General features: G+C 39.7%; 1 long non-coding RNA gene across 1 annotated transcript; it reads right to left on the reverse strand.

Moving 5' to 3' along the window:
* Positions 1-4,976: 4,976 nt before the first annotated feature.
* On the reverse strand, positions 4,977-13,009 carry LOC147656340 (uncharacterized). Its single transcript, XR_015294548.1, has 3 exons — positions 12,573-13,009; positions 12,220-12,504; positions 4,977-5,124 (listed from the first exon to the last, which is right to left on the reverse strand). It is a non-coding gene; the product is annotated as an uncharacterized LOC147656340 (long non-coding RNA).
* Between the last annotated feature and the right edge of the window lie 1,071 nt (positions 13,010-14,080).

The raw sequence follows: 14,080 nt of genomic DNA on the forward strand, positions 1-14,080 counted from the left end.
GGACAGGTCGGGATCTCGGGGAGGGAACGTTATTGGCGTATCCTGCAACGATACAATGAGCGTGCCAGACACGATCGTCCGATAACGGAATCAGCCTCTCGACGGGACACCGCGCAGAAAACGGTTCAATGAAGGCTGACGATGTCGACTGCCGCTACTTCCGGCCCCCTCGCCAGGGGCGCTACTGTCGAAACTGATCGACTCCCCTCTACCATTCTTTCGCCAAACGGATGTAACGGAATATGAAATCGCCTCTCGTTTCGAGAGCGGCTAATTGGTGATTTAATTTTTAATTTTAGAACGAGGCAAGCGATTCTTTTTCGTTCGAATTCGAAGATATGAAGTTACGTAACCTCGTTGAGAGGAGCAGAGAAAAGAAGAAGAAAAATGAGATCGACGCGGCGCGTAGGAGAGAGAGGATAACCTCGAGGCGACGTTAAGCTAGGTCATGTCTACGAATTTAGCGTTTAAGCGTCGATTGCATCAGCGGCGTGTCGTCGAAAAGATACGTTGGAAAGTTTTTTCGAATCTCCGTTAACGCGAATCCAAAATTCTGCGATTAATCACGAGCAATAACCGTTGTACTCGTACTCGACAATTATACACGAATAAACGCGAGGATTCTTTCTCGTCGTTTTGTTCCTTCGTGCCGCACAACATCTTGCGACAAAGTTGAATTCTCCAAAGTTTTCCAACACGAGTATCGCAAGCTATTTATGCCCGAGCTGCATTCGAGCCGTATTTTCCGCCAGGATATTATTATTCGCATCGCCTTTTTGTGTTCGGCGATTAATCTTGGTGGCGCTTCGCTTCGGAAAAAGGAAAATTGTTCGCCAATCGATATCATCGTCTCGTGTTTCCATCACCATCTTTATTTTACGATATAATTCGATCAACGAGAATGCAGGATCGATCGTAACGGTGAAAAATTATTCCACGAGATAATTTGTTTATAAATATATTCATACAGGAAATTACGTAAGAGCAGCCGTATATTTTCTCGATATAACGTACAAATTAGACGATCGTTATTGAAGATTAAATCAAAGATATCGTGTTATTAATGTGCCGATTGTTTGGAGAAGCGAAAAAAAAAAAAAAAAAGGTATACGATCAGAACTTGTTATTTTATTATTGGAATCGTTTAAAGAAATAAGGAGGGGGGAGGAGGAGGAGGAGGAGAACGAATAGTAGTAGATTCTTATGCAATCGGATATCGCGCGGCAAGGTCAGTTACATCGAGTCGAAAATATCGAAACGAACGGTTGAAAAGCGACGGCGTCATCGGGTGATTATAAAAAAAAAAAAAAATACACGGATTGCGCAACTCGTTACCGATCGAGCTCGCGTTTCTTCCTCTCGCAAAATCGTTTCGTTTTCAAAAACGAAGCAGAGAAAAAAATTTAATCGTCCTTTCATCGAATATCTTCATCTTTCTTGATACAAATTAATTATCCGCCTGCCACGTGCGAATCAATTAACGCGTGGAAAAGATGGAAAACGGAAGAAGATGAAACGAAGAAATATATACACACGCACACAAACGTGCGCGTTTTGGAAAAATCTTGTTGGCGCAATCTTGTTGCCTTAGCGCTTTAATGAGATGCATCCTTGAGGCATAATTAACGAGCGTGTTACGTGTTCCCTTGTTCTTGTTTATCATTACACATTCGTCTCGAATCGCCTCGCTCAAGACGATTACTTACATACATATACATATATATATATATGTATATAAATGTTCGTATCTCGTTATTTTTTCTTTTTCTTTTTTTTTTTTTTCTTTTTTATTTATAATGTTTATCGAGATAAAACGTTACGTAACACATTTGCTTTTTATTGCATTTACATGCATCCTCGTCCTCGCTTGTATTTTACATCTTCACGATCTCTCGGTTAAAATGTAAGTAAAAAACGACTCGGTTCAAACGAAAGCGTTTCCAAAATCGTTCCCTTCCTTTTTCTTTTCCACTCTCCGTGACACGTTGAAAGACATGACTCGCAAAAGGGAATGATACCCTCGATCCTATCCTATCCGTTCCGAAGCTCGTGGAAAAATCGAGCGAACAACGTTGGAGATCGAGACGAGGAGGAGGAGGAGGAGGAGGGGGGGCGCGAAATCTATTTCGACCGAATCGAGGATCCATGGCGGGGCGCGTGGGCGGCGGCAACCTCGCCCCGTTTTTGGGGCCGCGTCTAGTTTCCAAAATTTCAAAATTTCCATCAGCAAAAAAAAAAATCTTCCAAAAATACCTCTTATCGATCGAAAACCTCCTCCTCCTCCTCCTCCTCCTCCAGGCCGTGGAGCGGAAAAATGTGGAGGGCTGGGGGAGGGAGAGGTTGCATTTAAGAGCGCGCAAACACACTCGGTCGGGCGTCATCGAACCGATAAAACGATTATCAGTTGTTGCAGCGCGGCTGGACTCACGGAACGTTTATCGCGAGCGTGAACTTCGCGGATTCGCTATTTTAATCCGCGCTAGTGATGTAACTGTATGCATAACAGCGGCCGAGGTTAAATATAGAGGGGCATAGAGAGAATGCGTAGAGGAACGTAATTGCACGAACCGATCGATACGAATTTCCTTCTCCCTTCGTTTCCCTTTCTCAACAACACGACAGATTTGGATTCGACGAGTTAAAAGTCAATTTTTCCGTGTCCCAAAATTACGAGCAGCGTCTCGAAAGAAGAAAGGAATGAAGGGAAAAATCCACGGTGTTTATCGAGGAAAAAATATATATATATATATAAATAAAGAAATATGTAAATAATATATATATATATATATACACACAACGAGGGAATCAAGCGCGGTGCAGGCGATGACGCAAAGCGAAGAGAACTATCCGCGGTAATGATATCTGGCCGGGAGAGGTGCAGTTAGGAGTTGGTAATAGCCAACAACGGTTACGTAACCGCGCGCCAGGTAAAAGCGGTAATTTATTCCTAACTAGTTAATTGGCCGAGCGTAATTCCACACACAATCAGGCTATCCTAATTACAAGCGCGAGTCCTTCGAGCAGAGAGAGAGAGAGAGAGAGAGAGAGAGAGAGAGAGATGGGAAAACAATCGTATAGGACTCGTCGAGGAATGGATTTGGCTGGATTTCGATTTCGAGTGGAAATCAATTCGATAAGAATTATCTCGTTTCCGTCGATCGAATCTAATTGCAATAAGAAATTGAAGGAAACCGGTGCTTTGATAAATGTGCATTTTTGAAAGAAAAAGATATTCGAATGTATACAATTAGAGACCGATATTCTTTGAAATCAATTTATCTGTTAATATTTTTAATTTATAATTATATTATTTATAATATTATATATATATTGTACACGTTAATATAAGTATGAAAGAGGATATCCTTTGTTCGAACGCGAGGAATTATCGAGAAGAGAGAAACGGACGAGGAGAAGAGGGCGGGTCTCGAAGGAGGAGGTCCTTTGCGGGAGAGGGGGAAGTCGAGTTTTTTAACCGGCCACATAAGCCGCGTGTTTGTTTAACAAGAGTCTAGACTAACGCGAAAATATCCGGCCGTGTTTTGATAAGAGGATGCGCGGTCGTCGAACCGAAAGGATCGCGCAGGAAAAAGCCTAAAATCGCTATTCCTCTTGCCATATATTCGTATCGAATATTACTTCGAAGATGGACAGAACTTTGCTTCGATCGATTTGACGAATTTTATTATTAAAATATATCGCCGAATCTATGTTCCACGCCTTTACAATATATATATATATATATATATATATATATATATATATATATATATATAATATATATATATATAAAATTACTCTATATTCCTTGTATCACTTAAACTCGATCGGTAAGGAATGTTCCATGATTTTCGACGGGATCGCTTCGGTTCGAGAGGTTAAAAATGGCGGAAAAGAGCCGAAACGAGAATCGTGGGCGAGCCACGCACGCACAACGCACAACTTTCTATATTTAAATGGCCGCGCTGATATTATTGCTAACGGGAGGCGTAAACAGAGATTGCGCAACGTGATGCAATCTTTATCGGTCCGCGCCGAGGGAATCGAGGGGGGGGGGACGAAGGATGTTCGAAACCTGGTTCGATCGAACGAGATTCATAACCTGTTCCTCCCTTTTGAAAAATTAAGTCGAGAAAATATATCTGTTTCTTTCGTGAACTGTTCCGTTCCGTGTCGTCACTCCGTTCTATCCGTTTCTTCGTTCTTCAAAAACGATGGTACAAGACGAAATCGAAACGTTGTGCGAGTTTATTTTTCGTCTTTAGAACAAATAGGATGGATGGATGGAGATGAGTTGTTAGAAAAAAAAAAAAAAAAAAAAGGAGACGAGAATTGGAAAGCGGTGGAGGAAAGGATTAGCCGGGTGAGGACGAGGGGGGGAGAGGATAAGGTTGCATTGTGTCAGAAATAAAGTGCAATCGATGCAGGTTTGCCACGGTGAAACGAACTCGATTTTTATCGCGGCGTATTAACCGCCCCATTTGCCAACCATTTTTCGCGCTCACGACTAGCTAATTATACCCTGCTCCCCCCCACCCCCCCTTCCCATCGATTTCCTCCAACAGAGACGGGAATAGTGTTTTCCATGTAATCGTTCGTGTCAAAAGAAGTAATAATTTTTAATAATAAACTGTGGGAGAGATGATAAGTCTGACACACGATCAATCCTTATCTTATTTCCTAGTAATTACGTATTAATCTTTGTAATTACGTATATTTTGCCAAGATAAAGTATAACGCTCGAGGACGATAATAATATTCGGCTGAATCATGCCAAGTATCATCTTTCTATAAGTATGAAATAACATAGATTGGCATTTTTTTCGATTTGAGAATTTGTTGAAAAGAATCGTTCCAGGATCGAAGATAAAAGTTAACTTATTAAAACGCAAAAGATATTCAAACTCGATCCATTCTTACCTACAACAACATCTTCCTCCTCGATACGCGCAAATTTCAATTATGATGATCCTACATTTTTGAAATTTAGATTTATTCAAGGTAAAAAGAAAACTATAATTATCTATTCCACTGGATTCATCCGATTTCTTAAGATTCCAAAATTTATCTAAAATTTGAATTCATCCAAAGCTTCGGTCTTCACCTAGAAACTTCAATCTCGCCCTAGAAAAGAAAAAACCATAATTACTCATCGGATAAGCTTTAGCCTTGAAAGCAGAGAGAGAGAGAGAGAGAGAGAGCACAATAAATTCGTCTCTCTTCCTCATACTTTAACTTCATCCAGATCAAAAGAGAAACCGTAACTTATTTTTTTTTTCCACGGTTTCTTCGGGTCACGCGCCTAGCCAATGAATTTCGCAACGGTGCGCGCTCGCGTGATGATTCAATACGCGATTGCGTTACATTCGCGGTCACGAGGACAAGAAGCGCGGCCATTTCCACCGAAACAACCGCCACTGTCACGTGCCGTTCGATTCGAAACTACGAGCCTTCGTTATCGCGCTCCTTTTTCTCTTTTCCTTTTTCTTCTCTTTCTCCTTCCCTCCCTCCCTCTCTCTCTCTCTCTCTCTTTCCTTTTTTTCCTTTTTCTCTCCACCGTTGGAACGTGACAACGTGCCGGTTATGCGAGCTTTACGCAACGGCCCGACCCGCTATAATATGCCAACGTTTTTACGCTCGAGAACCATCAATAATCCAACGATCACGTGTACCCAAGACGTTCCTGTGATTCACGTCTGACGTTATTATCCTCTCTCTCTTTCTCTCTTTCTCCCTTTTCTTCGGTTAATTCGATTTCTTTTACGGTCTCTTCTTCTTTGTTCTCTTTTGGATTTTCAGATAAGGGAAGAGTGGGATATCGTCGATGATCTCAGAGGATCGAGAAAGATCGAATTAATCTTATAAGCTGAAAATATATATATATATACGTTCTATGAATTTTTATATATCGGTGTTATTGTTAAAAAAACACGATTATTAAAACTCGGAATGAAAACGGTGTTACGTGTTGGAAGATCAACCTTGGCGATAAGGGAATAATTATTTTCCGAGTTATTTTATCGGCGGTTTATCGCGCTGTAATATATTACGTATCGTCGAGAAATATCCTGATAAAATAAATAAAGCGCGGTGTATGGCATCGTTCGAAAATCTTGAACCTTTAACACGTTTACTTTGAGAATTGGAAAAGATATTAAGCGACTTGATCTTTGAAATAGATTTGCACGGATTATGCATAGATATATCTCTATACTGCTGTAGAAAAATTTCGATTGAAAAATTCGTTCGAAACAAAGAGATCGCTGTAACCGGTCGAACTGTTCGTCGCTTGTTCGTCTCGTGTAGGCCAGCGTGTAGAATCGCTTTACACGTGACCTCGTAGCGTCGTTTCGCCTACTTTTGCGTTACATAAACATATCCATTTCCCCGTCGCGTTATTAATTCGCTCTATCTATTTCTTCGAACGTACGAACACGAGACAACAACACGTCGTCGTGATAATAATCGAGTCTAACCGGTATAAAAGTTTTGACTTCTATTAATATTTAACATTATCCAGGGGGGAGGGGAGGGGAGATGCATCGAATATTTTGAGCGTCCTGGTGTTATTTCACTTTCCAATCCCGCAATTAATCCCGCTTACGTGAGAGAAACGTACGAGACAATGGGTCGCGCTCTCGTCTCTACAGATATCAATATAAATCTATCTATTCAATTTTATCTATTCATCGGGGACAAGACAATATCTTAGAATCGACTAATCCTTTGCCGATTCTATATTCGTCTTATTACGCCAAGTTCCCTCGATATTTCCAAACTTGTCATCCCACAATGTTACCCACTTACCCAAATCTGCTGTTTCTGGTGCTGCTGCTACTGCTGCTGCTACTACTGCTGCCCGTCTACAAATAGAACTTCTCGCTTTAATTTTCACGTTGGTTATTATTGGAGGAGATATTCGAATAAAGAAGCGGTCCAATGTAACTTTCCTTACTTTTTCCAATTCCGATAACTTCGACCCGATCGAATTTTTCTTTTTCTAGATTAATTTAAATTGGCTTCTTCGAAAGTTGTAAAAACTTTTAAATTTTACAATCAATATTTTAAATCGATTCCAATTATTTGAGGGACGATTAACCGCGTTTTATTCTTCTTCACGATGTACTTTCGAACGAATTTAACATTTCCGGAATGTCGATATTAAAATATTGAAATTCGAAGAATTAATGAAAAATCTTCTGGAATATTTCAAAGATCAACATCTTACATTATCTCTCCGTGAATCGTAATTTTCCAACGAATTCAATTGAACAACACTTCGAAATTTCGAAAAGCGCAAAAATATATTTCGAACGAGTCAATGGCGCGGAACGAAATATTTTTTCGGCGGGGCGTACGTGAGTGAATTTTTCAATAACGCGTAATTAGCATAAGTATCCGCTGAGATAATGGTTAATCGGTCGAAATGCCAAACCGATGAAATTTTTCACGTGTAAACGGGGAAGACGCGTAACAGAGCACGCGGCACCACGATAATTGCGCTCGCGACGAGTGATTATTACGGGTAGGCAGGCACGTGAGCACGGCGAAACGTGAGGGTTACACAACATCACGCACGGGGATTACGCCGCGATGCGATGCGGAGAGAGGCATCGACAGGTGCTGCCCACCAACCATATATCGGTTATCGATGTCCCTCGCGTTACACGCACGCGACACCTGTTCCACCCCTTTCGATTATGGCATCCCATGCTTGTAACAGACCGTTCCTTACTTTTTTTTTTTTGAATCGAATTTGGAAATTTCTATCACGTTCGAAATTTGAAAATTTCTCTATTCTATTCTCCGAAATTCAAAATTTCTCTGCATTTTATTCTATCTCTATCCTCGAAAAAATTTGGAATTTTTTCCTATTTTTTAAAATTTAGTGCTTCGAAATTTAAAGTTTCTCTGCCTTTTCCATCCTCCAAAAAATTTAAAATTTTCCAAAATTCGGATCTTCGAAATTTGAAGTTTCTCTATCCTTTCCATCCTCCCAAAAATTTAAAATTTTCCAAAATTCGGACCTTCGAAGTTTTTCTGCTCTTTCTATCCTTTCAAAAATTTAAAATTTTTCAAAATTCGAAACTTTGAAATTTTCCATTCGAAATTTAAAATTTCTCTATCCTCCAAAAAATTTAAAATTTTCCAAAATTCGGACCTTCGAAATAAGAAGTTTCTCTATCCTTTCCATCCTCCAAAAAATTTAAAATTTTCCAAAATTCGGACCTTCGAAGTTTTTCTGCTCTTTCTATCCTTCCAAAAATTTAAAATTTTTCAAAATTCGAAACTTTGAAATTTTCCATTCGAAATTTAAAATTTCTCTATTCTTTCCATCCTCCCAAAAATTTAAAATTTTCCAAAATTCGGACCTTCGAAATAAAAAGTTTCTCTATCCTTTCCATCCTCCCAAAAATTTAAAATTTTCCAAAATTCGGACCTTCGAAATAAAAAGTTTCTCTATCCTTTCCATCCTCTCAAAAATTTAAAATTTTCCAAAATTCGGACCTTCGAAGTTTGAATTTTTTCTGCTCTTTCCATCCTCCAAAAAATTTAAAATTTTCCAAAATTCAGATCTTCGAAATTTGAAGTTTCTCTATCCTTTCCATCCTGCCAAAAATTTAAAATTTTCCAAAATTCGAAACTTGGAAATCTTCCATTCAAAATTTGAAGTTTCTCTGTCCTTTCCTCTCAAAAATCATCCAAAATTCGGATCTTCGAAAAAAAGTTTCTCTGCCCTGAATTCCTGAAAATTCTAAAGGCTTCTAAATCTTCCGTTCAACCGAATGAAAAATTTTCCACTGGCCGGAAATTCATTCGAATACGTTCGAACGACGAAGACGAGCATTTTAAACCGAGCATCGGTCCCTTCGATTCTGATCGATTGATGAAAGAAACGTGATCGTTGCACAACGCTTTTACGTTACGTTACGACGTGCCGCCTATAAATAGGCCTGGAAGTGAATTTTCCATCGGCCTTCGAGCCTACGCGGCCTAGGTTATCCGCGTTCTTCGACGTTCATCTTCGATGGATGATGATGATGATGATGATGATGATGATGATGATTCGTCGCCGACCTACGGCAACCCGCTCGCATGTAACGCTCCTATTCCGCACGTGACACGAGCTGGAACTCGGCTGGCAAGGCCGAGCTCTCCACTTTGGCATCGTTTCTGCCGCGTGATGCTTCCTGTTTGCCCGCCGATACGTCGTCTTCGGACGATTATACCCCACCGTCCTTTCCCTCCTCCACCACTCCTCCGATATCGCTCGAGACGTGACGAGTGGAAGATTTAAAGATTCGAGCCGACGGTTAATTCGCTCGATCGTTCCTTTTTTTTCGTTTCGAATTTTATATCGGAATCATTTAAATAATCCGAACGAGGCGCGACGCAGAAACCGAACTCGATCGACCGTTTCATGAAACGAAACAGATTAATTTCGAGGCAATACTTTTTTTCCAACGACCTACATTTATTTATTTACAGTAGGCCTGTTCAGAATTTCGTCTAACGGATTCGAGGCAGGATATCGAAAGGAGAAGCCCTCTCTCTCTCTCTTAATTTATCGCGATGAATTATGCGGTTATGATGATACGTTTCCAAGCGGTTGCCGTAAGGACTGACCTTGACGCGGCTCGGCCTCGAATGGCGGATTCGGTCTGAATATGGAGATACCTTTCCGTATCGATTTTTCTCTCACGAAACGATGTGCGAAACGATCGATACAAAATTCGTATCTTTTCCATCTTCTGTCTCCTGTAAAAAAAAAAAAAAAAAAGAAAAAAAAAAGATGAATGACGAAAGAAAAAAGGAGAAAAAGACGGTAAACTGAGAGAGAGAGAGAGAGAGAGAGAGAGAGAGAGAGAGAGAGAGAGAGAGAGAGAGAGAGAGAGAGAGAGAGACTGGAATATAATCGACGACGGACGGTGGAAATTATGATCGGGTTCGGGCCAGACGGAAAAAATTGGCGGCCATGGCGATTGGATCAGGACGAAGGACACCTAGTTGCGCTCCTGCCTTTTATTTCTCCCGTGGAAGCATTGCCTTGGACGATCTCTCGATCCTTCTCGACCAACCACGATCGACGCCTCGCTCGATGATCGAATCGATTTTATAACATCACGTTCCCTTGCCCCCCCCCCTCTCCCTCCCCTCCCTCCCTCCCTTGGAGTTTTCAATCTCGAGTCTTTTCTTCTTTTTTTTTTGCAACGTTGCTCCAATGAATTTTAATTCGAAGTTGAGGTGCACTTGTGCAAACTTGCAAGTCGAGTCGACGGATCGATGGGATCGATCCGCTGCAAAGTCGAAGATTGATATAAGTATCTGACGGTGATCGAGTGAAATCGTTTTCGAAAATTGATTAAAAAAAAAAAAAGAAAGGAAAAGAAGAAAAAATGTATAAATACAGACGAAGAGAAGAGAATTCTTGAACAAAGAGGAATAAAAAAAGAAAGAACCGAAGAGATATTTTTGGTGGGATTAAATCCGCGGAAAAAATTAACCGTCTCGACGATACGTTATCTGATACAGAGAAAAAAAGAAAGGAAAAAGAAACTTGTACTTTGACTTTGGAGAAAGAATTATTAATTCCAGGCAAAATATAAATATAATTATCCGAGTTAAGAAAGGGAGATAAGATTTCAGGTTTTTCTTGAATGAATTATTTTACTTTTCTCTCTCTCTCTCTCTCTCTCTCTCTCTCTTTTTTTCAGGAAAATAATTTTTACGATAAAATTTTATCACGAGATTAGAAATCTCGTAATACGTTTTCGAAACGAAAGCATAAATTTTTCCAATTTCATCCTTTTGTTTCTCCAACGCGATTATAGGTTTTCTAATGAATTTTCTGTCAATTCTGTAGCACTCTCACCCACTTTCTAATTTCTTAAGCGTCCCTTGCTACATTGTTGTGAGCTAAGAAATAATATTACAGAACGTTCGAATTAAAGTATTTGGATAAAGATACGATGGGATAATTAATTCGTGTACGAGCATCAAATGGAAGATTCATACTACGTACGCGTTTAATTAAAGAATAAAATATATAAAATATCCTTGAATCGTTTCCAACGTAATTTATCAAGAGTTGCATTATCATTGAAAAAGTTTGTTTTCTTCAGGCGCAGTTCGATTGTTATTATTCGACTCGATATCATCGGGTGCAATTAACAGGCACGCGTATCTCCTTATTTGCATTCTCATTGCGCTATCGTCGCAATACCAATCGACGAGTCTCTCTCGATCCCATCTTTCCACACCGAGCAACGAGGCAGAATCGATCGAGATCGATTTTCGAACGATTTCGATCGATTTATCGAAAAACTCGAAGAACAAGAAATTTCAATTTAAAATTTCGATTTATTTAGAAAAAGTTTTTAACGATATTATAATTCTCGGCAGATTCTGAGAAAAATGGAGATTGAAAAATAGGAAAAAATTGTTGAATAATTTCAAATATAATTTTCGATTCGAGAGGAGCGTGTGATACGATCGATGGATGATAATCCGCGAAGAAGTTAGTAAAAAAGAAAAAAAGGAAAGAGAGAAAGAAAGAACGAGAGAGAATCCGAATGCTCGATGAGGCAACGAGTTACGAAGCGCATTCGCCGCAACCTTTGTTATAAAATCAAGGTTGCAGGCTTTCACTAGTTGCGACGAAGACGCGTTGAAACGCGGGACAAGAGGCGGTGGCCCTTTCGAGATGTCGGAAAAAGAGATCGAGACACGACGAAAAAAAGCGTTTGAAACGGGGAAGCGGGGAGAGAGAGAGATGGCCGTCCTCCTCCTGACAGGAATAAAATCCCCGAAAATAGTCGCGGGTCGTGAAGCCAAACGTTTAAAAAAGGCTTGGAAATTCGTCGTCCGCGCGCGATCGAATTCGTTTCTTAACGCCGAATCATCGAATAACGAAACGATATCGAATCGAAGGATTAACAAAAAAATTTCCATTTTAAATTTTCGTTTGTGCGATCAACTACTCGTAAATTCGTAGAAAAAAAATAGCTTTCTTTCTCGACATCTCTAACTTTCCTTTATTCTCCGTATTTCATATTTATGGAAGCTTGCCAAATCTTTATCCTCCATATATTTTACTTTTACAAATTCTTCTCTTCCTCTCAAAAAAAAAAAAAAAAAAGAATACTTTTATTTTATTCCTCTATTTCCTCTATGTCCTGCTATTTTCCAATCACAAACCAACAAATAGAATGCTCTTACCTTCTCTATAGAATGCTTTTCCTTTCTTATCGACACACCCTTCTCTATTCCTGTCGGTCATCTTTCCTTCCTCAATATCCAGTCGAAAGAGCGATTCACAGAATCCCCGTGAAAATCAAAATCTACGAACGAAAGAAAAATCGAGCATCGAGGAGGATGTTCCTTCCTTTCTTTTACGATTTTTGTCTGCGACTCCGTCTCGGCCAGTGATTTATCCGTCCGTCTCGTCTCTTTCTTGCGCGAGCAACCCCACCATCCTTATTTTCGTCGCCTTTCGTTAAACGACTGTGCACAAGGGACATTATTTTTGACCGTCGCTGCTTTTTAAACCTCTCCGTGTTTGCGTTAATCACCGGAGTCTCAGATCAGACACGTCACACACAGTGGTTCGAACGATGTATTAAAAGTGAAAAGAAAATTTATTTTCAAATTTATAAAAAAATAATTGTTCCGATGTAACGTATAACAACCATAAAAACTTTTGCGCATTAAAATTTCTAATCCTCTCTTTCGAATCGCCAAAACATGACTCGTCACGCCATCTTAAATTCACGAACCGTGAAAAAAATTGTCTTCGCGAGAAACATAGGTTACTTGAGATTAATTAGAGTAAGCGAGATCACAGGATTCAAAAATTGTCGATTTTTTCTTCTCAAATCAGTACGTAGTATTTATCCTCCATCGTACGTTTCGCAAGATGCGATCGCAACGAATAAAAAATGCGCAATAAGAGACGAAGCTATCCCTTAATCGCGACGCGATTACACTGAGTGGTTCGAAAAATAATTTCGTTTTTTCACACGAGTGTCGCTAGTCGAACGTTTTATCCAGCCAACTTCATTCTAAACCGTGTTGTTATATATTTTGAGAGTTGGCATTTCATGGTTCGTTTATAAGAAAAATTCGTTCGATTCTGTGCGCGATTGTGTTTTTCGTGCGTAATAACACAAGATGCAATCAGATCAGAAGAAGCATTTTCGGCGTATTTTACCTCTTTCTTACCGAAAAGATAAGAATGCTGTTCAAGCGAGAAAAAAGTTTATGGAGAAGGTGTAAGTAACATTTCGTTCTAATTGAAGCTGATCGACATGATATATAACTCGAGAAATCGCTACGAGATCGAATTCGATTGTTCGTGATCGCGTGAAACGAGTTGGTGTTTCATTGTCATGAAAGAAAAACATATATTATAAGCTCACGCATGAATAATCGATTATTGCAGGTTTTTATAAGCGAGATCGAGAAGATCACGAGGAATCGAACGATTGATTGTGACGATGGATGGAAAAATAGAATCGGATGATCCCGTTTCTAATGGGATGCAAATCGCGTCTCCAATGAAAGGAACGAGAAACTAGTTATCGAACGATCGGAACAAAGTTCTTTCGAGCGAGCTGTTCAACCTTCTTCCCGAGAAAATATATATATATATATATGTATATATTTTTATTTATGCAAAGCTTGTAGCATGTTCAATTACCGATATTACGCAACCCACGATTACAGAAGCAGGTGTGCAGAATCGAGAATCGTTCGTCGAATGGTACGTGGCACTTTTCGTTTCGTTTTATCTATTCGGCTGTCGCCTCGGTGGAAATCTTGTTATTAATGAAAGTTTCAAGGTTCCCTCCTTCTGTTTACAACAGAGGCGTTTGTTTACAGAATTACTATCGTATCTTCGAACGAGCGAGCGAGCGAGCGAGCTAGCGATCTCGAGTTTCGTTGCTGGCTCGTAAAATAAATTTCACGAGTGGGAGAAATTCGATCCTTTCCCTCGTAATTAGAAATTAATACTAAAAAAATTTTCCCTCGTAATCGACAAAAGTTTGTACGTTTTATTTATTCGATGAAAGTTTTACAA

This window comes from Apis florea, unplaced genomic scaffold (assembly GCF_048593485.1).
Source record: "Apis florea isolate Af1SG1 unplaced genomic scaffold, ASM4859348v1 contig_3793_pilon, whole genome shotgun sequence".
Classification (NCBI taxonomy): Eukaryota; Metazoa; Arthropoda; class Insecta; order Hymenoptera; family Apidae; genus Apis; species Apis florea.